This window comes from Anas platyrhynchos, chromosome 5 (assembly GCF_047663525.1).
Source record: "Anas platyrhynchos isolate ZD024472 breed Pekin duck chromosome 5, IASCAAS_PekinDuck_T2T, whole genome shotgun sequence".
Classification (NCBI taxonomy): Eukaryota; Metazoa; Chordata; class Aves; order Anseriformes; family Anatidae; genus Anas; species Anas platyrhynchos.
Genome location: NC_092591.1, coordinates 48,728,325 through 48,744,976, shown reverse-complemented (window position 1 = coordinate 48,744,976; position 16,652 = coordinate 48,728,325). Strand labels below are relative to the sequence as shown.

The following is a 16,652-nucleotide window of genomic DNA, read 5'->3' as shown; positions in this document are numbered from 1 at the left end:
TGGGTAAAAGATAAAATCGTTGTCCATTAAAAAAAATACTGCCTTTCAATGCCATGAAATGTCTCCTTGTTTGTGTACTATGGAGAAAGCAAACTGGACTGTGACTTCGACTTTACCGTGACTTTTTCTGTTATTCATTGTTATTCACATCTCTGTTATGGGCAAAAAACCTAGCATTAAGTGTTTATGATTTGAGCTTTAAAGTCCTTCTGTGCATTGTTTCTATAAAGATGGGTCGTTATATAAATGGATGCACTCGAATGCTTCCACAACAGTAAACCATGTGTTTTCTTGTCACCGTGTTCCAGCTACATTTTTGGCCTTAATCACGTACAGCATCCCATTCCCTGACTTTCCTCTCTATCCTCTTCGCTAGCTTCCTTCACCTCTTTTCATTTTTGTTTTCCCCTCCTTCTTCTCCCTCTTTTTCCCTGCCCAGAACATGTTTCTCCAAGAATCAATTCCCTCCTGCGAACCCCTCTCATTTGGGCCTACTTTATTATATTCACTTATGCCTTCAGTGAAGTTGCTGAGCCCCTCCATATCCCCCACTGCAGCAGAGGTGAAGAAGTTCAGCCACTTCCAGAACAAATATTTGGATCATTTTGGATCACTGAGTCCTCTGCAGCCAGTGGTGTCGGCCCAGTGATGAATTTGGCCCACTGTGTCTTTCAGGATGTGTAAAAAGTACGCTTACATACAACTTTCCACAAATAAGAACTAGCTTGAAGATTAAAACCCAACAAACACATGATTAAGTGCCTTTGCACTGACAAGTTACTCACCCTGCAACCCACTGACCCACCCTCCCACACAAGTTTCCCAGTGCTCAGTACGTTTTGTACATTTCCTCTTTGCACTGTGCCCTGGCACACACTGTGACATTTGACAAAGGGTTCACCGGCGGCATTTACCAAAAGTTAGAGAGAGTGATCCTCGGAGGTGACTTGCTTAACACGGTTGTTTCATTACGCAGGGCTATGGGCTGCAGATTCGGTCTTAAGGAAGGGTTTGGGAAAGAAAAAAAAAAAAAAAAAAGAGAGAGAGAGAGAGAGAGAAAGCAGAAAAAAAGGTTTTGTTTTTTATTCTTTTTACAGGACATTTCTCAGTTGGTTCCGTTGCTATCACTTTGAAGACTATTTTACACACCCTTGTGAAAGGAGTGTTTGCCTCTCTGTGACAGCCGATAAGGATGCGTGCGAGGTGGTGGTCTCGCCCCACCCGCTGACCACACAGCCTTTCCCTTTCCTCCGTCTTGGCTTGCTCTTTCTGAGACACCAGGACATACGGGGGGAGGGATAGCTGTCTCCTCATTATCATCATGTTGCAGAGAAAGCACTCGGCAACATGTGCCTGAGCCTCGCTGGCCGTGTTTATACCTTGTGTTTCTTGCTCTATTGTTAAGTAACATTATCAGCGCCTTCAGCTGCATTTCAGCAAGACACGGCCTGTCCACTCAGAGAACAATTTTGCGGCATGTTTGGGGAGCTCAGCCCAGCGGCCCTATGCCTGCAGAATTTAAGAAAAAGGTTACCTCAGATGAGGATGGATGGTAAGTTTTGGCCAGCAGTACAGGGTATTTCTAGTGACTGCATTTTCAGGAGACCAGGTTGCCTCCTAGCAGTTTTCTTCATCAGCCATGAATGAACCAGAAATACCTTGTCTTTTAATCCTCTCACCTTCCCTCTTCAAAAGCTTTTACTTTTAAGGAAGTATCTCAAGGGAATAACATTCTTAGAGCCAACTTCTGAGCTCTCCACAGCTAGGATCTGGTGGGAATAGCAGCCAGCTCCCTCCGGGGAGCCCACCCTCACGGGTACCCACAGCCTTTTAGGAGAACCATCTGAAGGGCCGATAGGCAGGCAGGTGAGTTGTGGCTGCTCTGATTTTCCCAGTGACCTGGCTCCTGCTCCCTCTGTGCCTGGTCAGAAATTGCAAGAAGCTCCTTCTCTTCCCATAACATTTTTGTTCTGCTAGCAGGGCGACACATTTGTAATCCTCCATTCCAGGTATTTCTCGCACCATGCACTTTTATTGGGTAGGAGATTTTATTTCAGTTGTAAATATCCTACATTTCTTACACAATTCTGTATACATTCCACCCTGTTAGGTAGTAGTTTTGATTAAAGCATATCAGGGAGAAAAATGATGTTCTGCATGTTGGTATCAATACCATGTCTGCTCCTGCTCTGGAACCACTCAGGTACACAGGTACATAACTGACTGTGAGATTTTGTGCAGCCCTACCGAGTTCTGCCAGAATATTTGTGTGTTATGAGGATCTCCGTGATACTAGGCTTTCATCTGCAAATATTCCAGGCCAGAACGTGCTTTTCATGGCATGCCTAGAGTAATAGGGGCACATGACAATATATAAGAAGCTCAGGGAACAAGGGAGAAACAGAAATGTGGCCAGAGGGACACGAATGTTTCCTCACACAAGGAAAGCTCACCCCTTCTGCTTACAATAGATATTGCTGTACTCTTGAGGAATCTCTCTTAGATTAACAGTGACTGCATAATTTAGGTGTAGACAAATTCATGTGAGTGTGTTTCCTGCAGTCTTGTATGACCATCAGAAGGGGATCTATTTTACTGTATGTCTGTATACATATCAGACTGCACAAGAAAACCTTTTATTTTATTCTGAGTTTTAGCACTGAGCAGTCTTTCAAGTATTTCTACAATTGCATAGATGTTTAATAGCCAGGGGCAAGTCTAGCATTGAAGAAAAGATATTTACAAAGTAATTTTGGAGAACTTGACAAGAATCTGTTGCTACTGGGTACTAACTGTGTTTTCTTCCTCTTTTGATAGATCTGGTTGTGTCAAGAAAAGTCTCTACGGACTTGGTTTAACAAAGGCATGATGGATCTGACCCTTTGTATTCTTTGCCATTAAAGTTAGAAAAATGTCATCTTTTTACTCCGTTGTTATCTTGCCCAGCATACTGGTACTCCCAGGAAAGGCTGACTTTGTATCATGTTGGGTTGAATGGTTACCCACCTGGGCTTGTGTCTTTTATCCAGATATGCCAACTTTTTTTTTTTCCTCTTTTTATTGCCAAAGACTTTGATATATTGTGCCTCTGCTTCTTCTGAATTAATGTTTTTATCTTGAAAGAAGATTTTCCTGATCAGTTGCCATAATAAACAAAGGTTTAATTTGCAAATTTGCCTTGGGTTATCATAGACATTAAACACATTCAGGTCTCCATTACTCATGATTTATTCTGAACAAGAATGTATCTATGGGATGCACAGCTCGCAAATTTAGAGGAAAACAGATCTTCTATCCAAATTGGATTGGTTAAGCTAAATAGAATGGAATAGTGACAGATATAGAAATGCAAATGTTATTTCTGATATTCTAATGAAGATGGAGAATCTCTTCAAATAGCTCCCCAGAAGTTTCACTGTTCATTTAAAATGTGCCTACTTGTTAGAAACAGCCTCCCCATCTTGCCAGTGCAGCTATTCTTAAACACTGACTCATCTCCCAGAAAATTGTTTGAAGAAGGTTAAGGATTTTGATTGTTTGGGTAACATGTGGCAGCAATAACAAATGGGAAATATTACTGGATCCTGTTATTGAATCAAGCCCTGCAAATGCCAAATATAATGCTGCTGACTAGAAGGAGCATTGCTCCTACTAAATGTGAAGGATGGAGGGAGGTACCAGACAGTCATCCTTTGGATACCTCAGTGGAAAGAAGTCACAGCCGCTGCCTTTTTATTCCAAACAAGGAGGACTTGTCTTGTGCTGTGGTCTGGGCTGCTTACCACCACTCCAGTCTTGTTATGAAGTAGCTCAATGGAGCTTTACTTTGTTTTTTCCAACTTTGAGACAGTTCATACAGGGACAATATGAGGGATATTTGAGTCTAGTGAGGCTCAAAATCACCCTCACCCCCCCCCCTTTCACCTTCCTAAAACCTTGAGCTCGTTCCAAGAGATGGTGACTACAGTCTAGGCCAGAGAGAGCTCTAGCTGGATAGCTGGTGGATTTATCATTTTATATCTACCTTTTTTTTTTTTTGAATGGCTTTAAGATACACAGTTGGAGTATGGCAAAAGAATGGGACATATCTAACATTTTCTGTGCAGTTTTGTTTGCACAATTTCCATATAAATACCACAACAAATTCTGGAAAGCCCTGCTGATATTCTTGATACTCTTGTTTCTTTGTTGTTTCATTGAGCATCTAATGAATTTTCTCTTTGATTAAACCTTAGTCCTGTTTTTTCTTTGAGCTGCAGCCACAAACTTTTTTTTTTCTTTTTTAAAGTCTTGGAAGTGTTGTTCCATATTTACAGCAGTGTATTCAGAATAATCTAATCTTGTATCTTCAGAAGCTAAAAGTTTGAAATTGCTAACCCTCTGGTAGACATCTCTAACAATGAAATTTTAAGAAAGAGTACATTAAATTTTCTTCTGTTTATGTCTCTTGTTTTTCAATTTCAGCACAAAATATGAGAACAAGCTGCCTCAAGGATTATTTTTTTTTTAATGTTTTGCTAGTTCAACTGCTCATTTTTTTAAATAATGTTTAGTAATTAATGTTGTTCCCACCAAACTGCTTTTTCCATTAACTCCCATGTCCTTCTACATAATTTTACCTCAGCTGGGATTCCGCTGTACAAACTCCAGTATGCGATGGATCCCACCCAAACAATTCCCAAGGACAAGCCAGACAATGGCAGTAGAAAGGAAGCAGGATCATTTGACTACTCAAATGGAAAGCTTCCACAGGCAGATGAGGCAGTCTTCCCAAGATCACCCTGGGAACCTGTGGCACAGCCAAGAGCTGAATTAACATCTCCTGAGTCCTTCAAAGACCATCCTTCCTCACCCCATCAGTTTATTTTCTAATACAAATCTTGTGGAAAGAACTCTTCAATTTTAGTGGTTTTCAAATAGAGTCTCAAATGAAATATATATTTCATTGTTTTCTCAAGCAAAGTAAAAATAAGATTATCCAACGCAGAAAAGTATTTTAACCACTTTTTTTTTTTTTCCAAGTTACAACTAGAAGTTCAGTTAAGCATGTCAGCAGGAACTCTGTACCCTTGATGGTAGTCAATGTACTCTGGAAAAGATTTATTTTTGTCACTTTTCATTATTAGCCATGCCTCGTATTCATTTAATTGGTGCCATCACTGGCTCTTTTTGAGCTTTGCCATTTGAGGTCAGATGCAGTTTTGTTGTTCAGGTGACATCTTGTTTGTATACAGAGAACTTAAAGGAGAGTCTCTTTTAAAAAGTTCCTTGACACTATTCTTGCAATTTAAAGACTTGAGCATCAGATATACAACTTCACTGTTACTACACTTATCCCTTCTGGATTATTATACAGTGGAAGGTTTTCAGGCATTTTCTTTAGAGTTGAAAAAAGACATCACAGCTGTCATAGTACCATCAATGCCATTCAGCTTCATCATATATAAAAAAGCCTAAGCATATGGTGAGAATCTGCAATGTAACTCTACCGACTTGAGTGAAATTACATCAGCCATAAATTTAGGCCATTTGTTTCATCTCTTGTGATGAGAAGACCCTAATGTCCTGATTTTGCATTTTTATCATTCCCACTGAGGCAGTAGCCAGAAATGAGCTGAGGTAGACACTGAAGTTTGCAATCTGTATTTCCAAGAAAATTAAAGGCACATGTTCTCTTTCACTGTTCTGTTCCTGATCGAATCCTTGTGCATTTGAAACATCTAATTCCTACATTTGGGTTAAAAAAGAAAATAACTAGACCCAAACCCAAACCCCAAGGTCGGTTCCGTGTTTTTGTTCTGAAGCCTCCCAGTCAAAGCTCTGCCCTGGGAGTCAGACTTCCGTAAGCCTATGCAGCCTGCACAGAAAGACTTCAAAGCAAATGTTTACAAAGCATATTGAAATGCCCATGCTAAGTCTGTTTGGTTATCAGCTAATTTATTCTCAGGAGCAAACCCCAGACTGGTGAAGTCATCCTGAGTAGCTGGGGATCCTGAACATCTCTTTGGACACATAATTATCTGACTGAAATATTTAAAGTTCTTTTTTGATATACCCAAAATCCACTTTTAGTATGTGGGAGAAAAAAAAAAAAAAAAAAAAAAAAAAAAAAGCTGGCAAAGACTTTTACATCTTTTTTGAGATTCCTTTGCATATTTAAAAATTTCCACATCAAAATTAACATATGTAATAATGATTTTTGTCTACTGTGTATTTGGTATGCTTGTTATTTTAATCTAGCTCTCCACTTTTATTTAGCATTTACCCAGTCTTGTTCCTATATTCACGTGTTTCATACTATTTGATACTGTCATGAAAGCTCTCCCAATCCAAGTCTTTCTGCTCACCACATGGTTAAACAAGGCCAGCTATGCTAGAGTTGAGGTTCCTACATGAGACATTCTTCCCCAATTACACTCGCAGCAGCAATAGTCTTGACCATAGGAAGAGAAATTTCTGTCCCGTCCACGGTATGATTTTTACTGCCAGACACATAGAGAAGTCAGCCTGCAAAACCCTCCGTGCTCAGCCTTGGAGATGGCTGATTGACAGCCATAGAAGGGAAATGGTGAGGGGAGAGCAAGTTACAAATGGCATTTTCTTGTCACATCATGAGGTTCTCTTCTATCAAATCAAAGAAGAACAAATGGTCCATTTGTTGCTGAGATGCTGCACATCTGTGGCTGTGTCTAATCAGAGTTAATTATGAAGAGCTGAGTCTCTGTAATACTCCTGGTCCCCAAGCTCTGAAGGACCCGTTGCTTTATTCTGTAGCTTCCACTGCCAATTTCTGTAGCTGCCTATTATCAAGCACCAAAAGGTAGAGATTGTACAGGATCCCTGGCAAGCAACACAAAGTATCCCAGCTTAATTCTAAAGCAATGACTAATCAGGGTATCCCAGGAGGAAGCTTTGCTATAGCTCTTGCAAGGGTAATGAGGACAATTTTCATAGCTATGACATTTTAAGCCAAGCAAAATGCAAGCAATCTTGTTTATTCTTTCTTGGTAAAAAAAACAAAACAAAACAAAACAAAAACTATGGAAGAGCAGGTAAGGCATCTCCAAACTGAAAAGGACTCTTGCTGGGAGAAGGATTGCACCAAGATGGGCGGCAGGATTAACAGCCATGTTTGTTGTTTTATCATAGCAGGACTAATAGCTAAATTCTATTAATTGCTGACTGCTGTTTTGTTTGGCAAATACAGGAAGCAGTTTACATGGCTACGCAGTGCTCTGGTTCACAGTCCTTCTGAAATAGTATTATTGTAGTGGGATAATACTGATTAAGGATAGTTCCCTGAGGAAGGAGGGCCTTTTGATGATTGAGTCATTTCCTCTCTCTGCTCTACTTCAGTGAGATAGGGCTTCTCTCAGCACAGACACACACCCTTTGTATCCAGAGAGTTCTCCAGCAAAGAGGTCGGAAGCACACGCCTCAGCCTCAGATGGAAATCCCTGGGTGCACGAGTTCTGCAGAAAACTCTGAATCACCAGAAAAAATCCAGGAGTCCAAGCAAACTGTGTCACACTTCTGGCTTCACTTAAACACCAAAGCATGTCAATGAGGGGTTTATATCATATTATTTCTTAGAGTCACACTGAGGATCAGTAGCAGAGATAGAAACAGAACTAGGGAGGAAATCTTGACTACAATGAAGTCAACTGACCTCAGTGCATCCTGTGTAAATGGAGATGTACAGTGAGACTATTTTTCCTCAGATGTTCTGTCAGTCTGCTTTCAAAACTACCGATTAGTACTGTCTTTGGTTATATCACTCTGCTGGAATAATCTTTCAAGTGGGTAAGATGCAAAGAATGTGCCTCTTAAAATTATTGAGCAAATCAGGTCTGTCATTGAGAAAATGTTGGGCCAGATGGAATGACATTCAATATAATAAGACCAGTATAAAAAAATAAGCTCAAACTGCAGAACAGCCCCCCCACCAGTACATTAACTTCAAACACTGGCACGTTGTCTCACCCATTGTTTCAAGGCCACTGTTGTGTACAGCAAAATACAACTCTTCATAATCTAGAGTTCACAAGAGCTTTGCACAGACTAAGAGAATTCATATTCAATTGTTTCTGATCATTTCTAAAGAGTTAGTGTGATGTGCTGGACTCAGAAGTGAACTTACTACCTCACAAGCAGGAGCACATAACAGACTAAAGCAGTGTAATCTCATTCCGCTTCATTAGCAAGCTACCACAGCCTCACCTTAGTAAGGCAGCCTGGTCTGAAAAGGCCATGCATTCCTAGCCCTTTAACCTTTGATTTTGTTCTGACACTGGTTTGGCTAATTCATTTGAAAATAAGAATGAGTTTACCAGCTGGGCAAAGGCAGCTCTAATAATGTCTCTGCAAGCCACTGAAGTATAGCCTACTCCTTTCGGATGCAGTCACCTTCCATCAGTGAGGAACTTGCCAAGCTCACTAGCTCAGTTAGCATTGATTGTTGAAAAGAAATCAGTAATAGCAAGTGCTGTTCACCATGAAACTAGACCAAATTCAGATTAGGGAAGTGGAAGGAAAAGATTCCACATTCCCTTACAACAGTGGGCATGAACAAGATCCCAGATCCCAAACCATGCAAGCAGCAGGGGATCCTGATCATACAGGAACATGGTAGATAAGAACAACCCTCAGCCTCTCCTCTCTTTTTGATTTTTGTCACGTGTAGCCATGGGAGATGCTTGCATGAGCTCAAGTCTAACTACAGATTTGCAAGAAAATGTTCCTGTTATCTCTTCTGAGCTAAAACTGGGTTCTTCTAAATGTTTTCCCATTTGAGGTGCAGTAATTGCACTACGATTAGACAGGAAACTGTACCAGCATTATTGCTCTAAAGGAGCCAGTGTTATCAAAAAACAACACATCAGGGCCTGTCCTCACAGGAAGGGAATCATAAGTAATCAGCAGTGCTATAATCCAATTGGATGCTGGTCCCTTTGCACGGACAGGACAGAGTGCAGAAAAATGCATTAGGACTTTTGTTTGTGGCAAAAGGATTTTTGAAGAGCCCAGGCTCCTCTTAGCCTCCCTCTTTTTCTTTTTTTTTCTTTTTTTTTTTTCCAAATATTTCAGTATTTCTTCAACAGGACATAAAAAAACCTTCAACATGCATGCAGGACCCTTCCATGCAAAGGCTATTTTGTGAACTGGTGCCATTACTTCCCTGAGGGCTCCACCAGTTCACATTAGTAAGGCCACCCTCATACTGCAATGGTAGTCAACAAGGTGAACTTCCCTAGCATAGTGAGATCATGAATATTCTTGGGGGACACAGTTCCTATACTTTCCTCCTTTTCAGGTTACTTCCCTGGGAACCTACTTATAAAAGATACGTATACCATGGCTTGTGTCAATATGGCACAGGAACAGTGGTGGGTGTAGCGTTGGTTCTCTTATAAAACTGGAACCTATTTGTCATAATGGCCTCTTAACGTGGTCCAAGATAGCTTAATTTCATCTATTCTCTATCCCAAGGTACTTCAGTATTGTTTGACGGTTAGATTCACCAGGACCTCCATATCCATTCACCCACACATAAATACACCCACCCACCCCCACGTATATACAGACACCGATGAGAACCAAGTACTTACACCTGGAGTATGTAGCGAGAGCCAGCCTGTTCTCAACATGTTCTACAAAAAGAAATAGAAACACTGATTTAGCTAATAATTCCAGAATCTGACTGGAAAATTCATCTTTTAAGCTAAATTCTACCAAAGCGCTTATTTCTTCTGCTTTTGCTGGCTGGGTATTTTGGCATTTGTAATGATTTGTAGAGATGAGGTCTCCTGTTTATCTGTTCAAGTTGCTCTGTGTCTTCAGAAAATTTGATTTAAAAATAATAATAATATGCACTAATCTAGCAGTGAGAATAAAAGATATCAGGAGTCCTGAAAAGCTGCTGACTCTGTAGAAGTTTGTTTTGATGGCAGTTGCAGCATGTGTTACCACCACGAGTCAGGTGAAGAGGGACAGTCACTCATCACTCATTACAGTATCACAGTGGCACTGAGGCCACCTATGAAGGGAGTTCTTCATGACACTGCACTGAAGCATCAGCCTTACAACTGTCCTGAATAGAGAGCATTAAAGAATTGTAAAAATAAATAAATAAACGATAATAATAATAAAACAGTCCTCAGAGCCAACCATGGAAAAAAAAAAATCAGTGAGTAAGCTTCAAATTGTTTGTTCTCCTGGCAGATTAAGTCCTCAACATTGGAGTACTACCTCAACCTCTTGGACCTGCAAAATCCTACTGGCAGGATGTCCCAAATTCTCAGCTCTGCATGCAGAATTTTGCTGCTGTCCATCACAACTATGCTGGTCCACAGACACCAGTTACTTTTGAAGACATGGCCAGGGAGCATAGGATCAGGTCAAGGGCAGGCAGTTCAGAACGGGTTTCCCCTCTTCCCAGGACAGAGGTGGGGACTTCTAGGTCCCAACCTGATCAGGTGGGTCCAGGGGACATGGGGCTGGTGGTGAAGGAGAAGCTGCCTGTGAAAACAAATGCAGGAGAGTCTCCTGGAGGAGTGGTTTAGTAGCTGTTTCTACTCAACTGAGTCTATCCTGAGCATAGACTTTCTGACAGTGATGGATCAGAAAAGGAAGTAATAAAAGCAAAATAATAATACTATTTAAAAATATATATATATGAGGGGGCTGTTTTGGAAAGTTCCAGTATTTTGCTGTTTGATGAGTTCCACTAGGAAAAGAAAAATATGAGAGCCTTGAACTGTGGGAGAAGAAGCTGGAAAATCAGATAGCACTGGGGAGAAAGCACACAGATTTTATGCTTATCATCAGGCCACAGAAATAGAAATATTTGTCTGACTCTACTTTTCCTGTCTATTTTTTCCCTCTATTTTACATGGAAGTGTCCCATGGTGGCAGTATGCAAAGGGATGCAATCACATTCCACCATCTTGCATCCCTCTACTTCCTCTTACTCTCCATCTCAGGAGCCTAGATAGTTAAGAATTCACAGATATAAACTCTGAAGAGCCAAATTAAGAACACCTCATTACCAGGGAGTCATAATCTCCCCATTTGGTCTGATTTGGGGGTTACTGTCCTTCAAACCTCAGTGGAAGACTTTTACCTCAAGGGGCACTGTGAATATTGAGTTGCTTTTACATCTCAACTGCTCTCCCTGAGATGACTTTTGTCAGTTTGGTTGTTTGGTTTAGTGGTGATGTTTTTAAATTGAAGCCTCTGTGCCCAGAAGGCATATAAAACAAGAGGCTTTTAAAAGCCAGAGGATAAATAAAACACAACCTTGAATAAACAACAGGCTTTTGTCCTTATTTCCTTCCATTCCTTAATGGATGCTGATAAACTATCTGAAATTCTCAGTGTATTAATGCCACAATGACAGTAATAGGAAACCCACAACCTCACAATAGCAATGATTTGACCAAATCATTAGCTTTTAGACAAGCAATTGTTTCATTCAAGATGTTTTGTAGGCTATCGTGGTCTTTCCAGGCTGCCCATTTCTCTGCCCCATCACAGACTGTTTCAGTGGCATACATTTATCAAAGAAAACTGTTAGACCCCCTCTGGGCTAACACATTTTGTAGAAAAAAAATATCTTGTTTGATCAGGTAAGCACTTGTATATCATGCTTCATTACCAATTTTATACTAACAACACAGTTAGTAAATAATACTGCTTATTGTCTGGATCTAAACATTTCTTGCTATATATGACTGGTTAGCCGAAGTACTTATAGTTTATGTCACGTTTTTTTGCTATGTAGTGCACCAACAAAGTAAAGACATACTGTTTTCAGGACCCAGAAGCATGCTTCTGTGAAAAGAAGAGAACTGGAGGAGCGTGCCCAGAAGACTTTATCGAGGCTTAACATAGAACACCATGTCACGCACAGGCTGTGCCATTGCTCCTGTCAGCAAGCACTTCAGGTCTGACTGCTCTGACTGACTGCTCCCTGCTTTCTGACTGAGGTGGGACCAGGAGCTCTCAGCACGGGCTGAGCTGAGACCCTCACCCAGCAGCAGAGATGATGACAGCCATATGAATGACAGCAGTGCCATCAAGGTCCATATTTCCCTAGAGACACTCTGTGATTGTCCCAGCACATCCCAAACACTGGCAAATATCCCTACTGCACTATGCCTGCCTGCTATGCCCGTTTCATTCTACCTGTCCTGCACTGGTATCTGTAAACATCACGATAGCTCCACTTCTGTCTGTTCTCCTCTACAGTTACTTTCACTGTGATGAGCTTTTTTTTTATTTTTATTTTTTTATTTTTTTATTTTTTTATTTTTAATTATTATTTCTGGTCATTGAATGCTTACATTGGCCCATCTTGTAAGATAATGTTTAATTCCTCCCTTCACCCAGCTTTGTTTATTTATATATTTATATTTGTTATTCATGGCAGAAGCCTGGGAATTGCTTCATGAAGGAGATGCGAATCTCTTATCTGCATTTCTGTCCCTCTCTTTTTGATTATAACTCAATCTGGATGAGGATAGAAACTTCCCCTTGCCTGAGAACAGGTACAGACCTGTGCAGAATCAACCATGGTGCTTTCAGTTTCTGTGTCCCAGGTGCAAGGCCTGTTGTGCCAGCAGAGCATGGCTCCAGACCAACACATAAGCTGCTAATGTTAAATAAATGCCAAAACCTGCACTTTAACTCCAGAAGAAGAGAACAATAACCATTCCAACAGAAGCTTCTTCCAGTATCTCATTGGCACTGTAACCAGCAAGGGGTTGTTCTCCATATCTGCCCTTTGTGCCTTCCATGCTGCAGCTGCCACTGTCCTACCCAGCCCCTCCTTTGGCAGCATAGGGATTTTGATGTCCGTGAAAATCACGCACATCCATTAGGGCCCTAAAACTCAAATGCAGCAGGGACATTCCCTGGGAGATGTTCAGACAACTCCCTTTTCTTTCTGCTCATTTTTTTCCTGGCACGTCAGTTCTGTGGGGACTGCAGCCCATGTCCAGGATTTCTACTTCCCTCAGCTATGATCTGAGTCCGTTTTCCCCATTTATGCTCTAGACTGCATATCAAGGGCAAGTCAAAACAGACTGAACACCCACCCAAACTTTTGTTTTGAGAACATTCCCAGGGCAAGTCACACCCAAATCATTTTTCTTTCTGAAAGTCTCTAAACAAAACAGGCTATGCTTGATAACATAAACACACACACATAGACACAGCACTGAACATGGCCTGAAATAGGCAGCAAGCAAAACACATTTACAGAAAAATACAACTTTGGGCAAGTCTAGACACAGGCTGCATTTGTTTTGCATGTCTATACACTTAATGTTTATTGCTTGGCAATGGGCTACGTAATAGAAAAATTCTTTATCCTCTGTATTGATCCGTTCACTTTTGCTTATTTCAGGACACGTACAACTTTCACCAAAAGGAGGTGATAATTTTCACAGTCTGATTTACCTTTGCTTTAGAAACAATCAAAACGTTAAAACAGGTCAATTCACACACACACCACAAACAAATCAAAACAAAACAACAGCAACAAGAAATAAGACATTTCACGCAAAATGACCATACGTACACCCAGGAATGGAACTTGAGAATTCGGAGACAAGCAAAAAGCATAACTTGTTACGAGAGCAACAGATGAACATCGTACTAAATAGCAGTAATATTTATCCACCTGTTGGCATTTTTTTGAAAAATTCTTTTTTCACATGGCAAGAAAGTCGACACCAAACCTTATATAATCAGAAACTCAGTCTCTGAGCACCCAGATGAGAATCAGGCAGGATATGGATTCAAAAAGGAAGATAGTGCAGGTTTATTGAAGATTTTCCAAAATAAAAAGGAAAAGATCTCGGTTTCTGTATATGTAAGAGAGGCTGAAACAAAGATATCTGTAATCTAAAATAAATGTATATTTCAATCATGAAAGCAAATTAAAGTTGGATAAAGATTAAACAATTGAAATGCTGAGAATGATACCTCAAGCATAATGAATCTTTCACCATCTATTGCTTTCTGAATTTTCCCCAGCTTTCCCTAGAAAAGGAGCAGTAGGCTTAGAAAAGAGGTTATTCTGGTGTGCTGGGGACACACTCAGAACCAAAAGTCATGAGTCTGGCCTCCCCCCAGTCCCGTATATTTTCTCTTTGCTCCCTGCAAGCATGCTGGATGCTGCAGTGTGCCCTCAGTTCATCCCTGGGAGCTGATGGCCCACAGCATGGCATGGGATCAGGTTGTTGACAAGCAAGTCTGGCTGCGTTTTGATAAATTCTCTCAGTTATAATGATTTGGAGAAAAATATTGTTCGTGGGTTACATAAACAATTTTAATTGGCTCAGGAGCCCAAAATGTGCTTTTTTTGTTTGGCTGCCAAGGTTGCTTTCTCGCTTGCTAATTATGTTTCGCTTTAGCTTTCAGCAAAAACAGGAAATAAAGCATCCATTACTCAAATGACAACTTTTCAACAAGCCGACATTTCAACATCCATTGTGTAATTTCCGATCTAGAGCCAGCTAGGAACTAAGTGCCTTTAGAAATCTATATCCTCTCTTACAAGGGCCTTATTGGCCTCATGTGCTACTAAATAGTAGGGCATGATATTTTTGCTTCTGAAACACAGTCCAAAGACCTACCCTAAGAGGCCACCACAGCGTTATGTCTTATAATTTCTTCTGTTTTGAAGGTCTTGGCTGGCTCCTTCTGCTGCCAAGGCCTCTACAGGGCCCTCAGTCTGTCTGGATTATTCAAGTCGTGCTCCTTGTCACAAGCTTCTCCAGACAAGCTGCTGCCCACTGCCTAAAGAACCCCTTTTGTAGCTGAGTGCACCTGCAGCAGCAACCGTATCTCCCCAGCTTTGTCCTCCTCTCAAAAAAACCCATCAGCCATCCAGTCGTCAGTCAGCTTATGACACCCAGTTGGCCTCACTGAGGCGAAATGGTGGTGGAGGCAGGGAAACAAGCTCAGATTTATCCCCATGTTGGACAGGGAAACAATGTACTTTTTTTCCTGGAAAAGAAGTGCAGCTGGAATTCAAGAGCAGCCACTCCTCTGGAGCAGGCCTCTGATAAGGGAGAACTAGGCCTCAGCAATGCAGATGCAGGCCCCTGGCAATGAAATGGCTGATGCAAACCTTGCTCACGTGGTGTGGCAACTCCCTAGATTTATATACCAAGCCCACAGTTTTCTGAAGACCCCTTTTCTATACTTTCACTTAGGTTTCTGAAACTACCAACCTCTGTAACACGATATTTCATGATCTCTGCAGGACATCTTGGGAGCCTTTTTGCTTTCCCTCACAGGCTGTCTGGTAGCTGCCTCTGACTGCTGTATTCATGGCACCTCTTTTCCTCTCTCCCATATGAAATACCAGGTTTCTTCTTACAAAAAAGACAGCTGATAGCTCAAATTTGTAAAAGCAGTAGGTGTATACCCCACATAAAACTTCATCTACTGGTAGTGCAGAAGCTAAACATGGCGGGAGCCAAGAACATTGAGCCATGTGTCAGACAGCCATTGGCTTTCTTCAGTTATCAAACTAGTTCATTGTCTTCATAGTTGTATTCAAATCAGCTCTTCATGTTCTCAAGGGAAGTTTAATAAAAAAAGTGTTCACAGCTTGAAGGAGAAGATGATCATCCAGGCCAGTGGACATGTACACCTGACAAACAAAGTGTCTTCAAAATTGTGTTTACAGATGCAGTTTTTCTTCTGCAAACTCTGACATAAACATTGCGGATATACCTAACATGTCTGAAAATCACACTGGCAAGGCTCCAGAAACAAGAAAATACAATCTTTCTTCTATTATATGAAAAAATGATGGTCCCAAACTACAGAATCAGCAGAACTGGGTTTGAGCTGAGGACTGTACATATTATTATTTTATTTTTGTTACATCTATGTTTCTTTAGTCCTGATATTGATTTTAAGTTCTGATGTGTTTTTGTGTTTTTTTTTTCCATCTTTTTTTGTTGTTGTTTGTTTGTTTGTTTTGTTTTTAACAAGTCTTTGTTAGATTGTTTTCTTCCCTGAAGTGCCCTGCCTTTTGTGGTTTCAAAACACACTATCATAACCACCTAGAGTAGCTGCTATGTACCATTTTCCATTTTGGGTTTGGAGAAAAAGCTCTTATTCCTTTTGTTCAGCCAGCTGAGCTGTAGTTGGCAAGGCAAGCAATAGGTATATACCACATTGGAGGGGTGAATGAGGATGCCCTTTAAATTACCTATAAAGCCCTTTGATTCAAACTGCTGATGTTGCCATAGGCAATTTGCTAAGCGTATTGATCATCTTCTGTTTAAATTAAAGTTTGATGTCCTGGAACAGGCTATTCAGCACAGAGAGCTAATAGGATGGGATGAGATACAGGGAGTGAGAGAAACACATGCACACAGGGGAAATGGATTGTGGTCACAGGGAAAAGAAAAAAAAAAAAAAAAAAGAGAGAGAGAGAGAGAGAGAAAGGTTATGTACTGAATAGGTTCCGTGGGTCAGTTAGCAATAAATATTATGGTGATAAAAGAGTCCAGCACAAATATTGAAAGAAGGTTGTTTTTTTTTCATTTTTTTTCCTGTGTAATCAAAATAAAATGTACAGCTTGTTAGAAACCTAAAATTTCAGAGAAAGAAGATGAAAAGAAATT

The 16,652-nt window shown here is 40.7% G+C and overlaps 1 long non-coding RNA gene across 1 annotated transcript; it reads right to left on the bottom strand.

Annotated features, from left to right (window-relative positions):
* Nucleotides 1–9,604: 9,604 nt before the first annotated feature.
* LOC140002659 (uncharacterized) lies at nt 9,605–15,236 on the bottom strand. Its single transcript, XR_011809780.1, has 2 exons — nt 14,643–15,236; nt 9,605–9,650 (listed from the first exon to the last, which is right to left on the bottom strand). It is a non-coding gene; the product is annotated as an uncharacterized lncRNA (long non-coding RNA).
* Between the last annotated feature and the right edge of the window lie 1,416 nt (nt 15,237–16,652).